A 2,546-nucleotide genomic window follows, 5' to 3' on the forward strand; every position below is an offset into this window, starting at 1 on the left:
GTGAGTTGAGCCTTTAATTAATATTTGGCTAGCGCATACCTTATTCATAATATTCATTGCTGTAATTACTCCATAAACAGACAAGGATAATTTGTTTAGATAGATAAAAATAACCTTCAGGTGAGATTTGAAATACAAAACCAATCTATCCCCTGCATCTCGTCTGGCACTTAAACAGCAAACCTTTCAATGTTTTTTTTTCTAATATTAATATTTTTAAATCCGAACATGAATGACAGGTACCGCTTTCCTCCGATGTGGGCTTTTTATTATAGAATTCTCCTGAAATGCTGTAAACTTTCAGATAAAGCTGAGAGGCAGGAGGTTGTTGAGTAGATGAGATTATTGATAGTTATTGAAAGTATCCAAATAGGATTTAGAAATCAGGCTACTGCGCCTTTAATAGAATTCCAGATAATCTTTTATCACAACAAGACACCCATAGAATTATTTAAACAGATTGGACTACTCCAGCAGCAAATTTCAATTATTCTAATGCTTTAATAAATGTGTTGTGTGTGTATTAAATTCAAGCTTCTTAATCCAAATTTTACGATTTAACTGCTCTGATTTTTCATTACAGCTACACCCACATGCAGCCATTTACATTTTTTGTTTCCGGAGAAGCTGATCCCTTATCAAATCAAACCTGAAAATAACAGAACATGAAATAAAACTTAAAAGTGAGCTAAGAAATGTATATGGACACACACACAAATAAATATCTGCAAGCCATTTTGGAAAGCATGGAAGAGAGAGAGAGCGAGCGCCAGAGAGGGAAGCCCAGATATGAAATACGATGAAAATCAAGAACGCAGGGAAATTAAGAGCGGAAGATTGAATTGATGGGATTTGGGGCTTTGTGGCTAGAACCTTTTGTTTCAATATTTATTTCCTCGGAGGTTAATACCTTTTCTTTTTAAACGTAACAGCAGGTGGGGGGGGGGGGGGGAACGTGGCCTTCAAAATCTGTCAGCATCAAACCGACTAACAGAGCAGGATTATCAAACAGTAGGACAGAAACAATATTTTAGATTATGGAGACGGGCTCTCAAAGGGGGAGGATACAAACCGGATCAGCAGCTCTCTCGCGCGCTCTCGCTTTCAAATAAATAAATAGCCAGGGAGGTCCTCTATTGAAAGGGGAAAGAGTTAACAGTTTTTTTTAATATTTAAAGTCCCTTACTAATGAAGCAATCGTGTCCTCTGTAGTCTTGTAAAGCGAATAATTGGGAACTGATTGCTAGGTTGCAATTTACTGTCCTTTTGCCCTTTGCTGTAGGAGCCTCCAACCTTACACAGACTGTCCTTGGTACTAAAACTTGAGGGAAAGTCAATCCCTGGAACCATAGCCGGTGTTTCTTAGGGCGGTGTGTATATTACACACATACACTGAGTAGGTATCGGAGCCCATATAACGCCACTCTTTGATTTACTGAATCTACAGCTGAGGAATAAGACGGGGGGATAAGCAGATGCAGCAGCTGATTAATTGTTTGCTAGAGTTCCCACGTCTCCCCCACCCCCACCAGCTGAAAAAAACCCAAAAGACAAGTGTGTTTAGGCTGCCTGCGAAGTCCGTAATTGTGTTCTTTATTCATTTTCGTAGCTGGCACCGCGAGGATCTATGTTGCAAACCTGCTATTGAGATTCAGCCATAGTCTTTGGCCCACCTCGGTGACACACTAGGGATAGGTGTGTAGCTATATATATGTGCCGCATCCAATCCTGCTGCCCCACCCACACCTCACTGTCTCCAGCGCGCTAGAGAGGAAGGAGAGATGGGACGCGCATCGCATCCTGGGCAAGCCCAACCATTCGCTCCTGCTCCAACTCTTGCCCTCTGCCGTCTGTAACGGGAGGGCAAGAATATCTGGCAGCTCTCTTGATCTTTCGAAATAATCACGTTGAGCCTGCCAGTGTGTATCTCTCTCTCTCTCTCCCCCCCCCCCTCCCCCCCAGCTAAACAAATACACCGGCAGGATTCTAAACAGTTGTGGGAAATTTGTAACCAAATGTGTCATTCGCCACCATCAAGCCCCTTTTATTACATTTCCCCTACTTTTGTTATATAATAGAACCCCTGACACGCGTTTATTTGCTTACAACAGTATCAGGAACCGGTAGCAGACAGTTAAGCCTTCAGGGCTTGGCATGCAGTTATTAAACAGTTCAGTTTGTTAATATTTCAAGCTTGACCCTGCCAGGAGGATATGCATAGACACCCTGACCCTATTCTGGCTTCTTAAAGTACTTTTGTAATCAGCTGTTAACTATACAAATAGCTTTGCTGCTAAGGATTATCAGATAATCGTATTTTATTAACTGAGAGGCAGCCTGTAAATATTTAGTTTTATTATCTTGCAGGGTATCAAATATTACTCCAAATTTCCTCCTCACAGATTTTTCCCCCCTTTAGAGCTTTGAAAAGTTGTGCAAGTTGAATTTTATTATTTATATTTTGAGAGGTGGTAAACATTTCGCTTTGTTTGACTGGAGTAATTGTGTAAATCTTATTAGCAATATGCATATTTACTGTAGTGCTA

This window comes from Emys orbicularis, chromosome 10, assembly GCF_028017835.1.
Source record: "Emys orbicularis isolate rEmyOrb1 chromosome 10, rEmyOrb1.hap1, whole genome shotgun sequence".
In the NCBI taxonomy this organism is placed as follows: Eukaryota; Metazoa; Chordata; order Testudines; family Emydidae; genus Emys; species Emys orbicularis.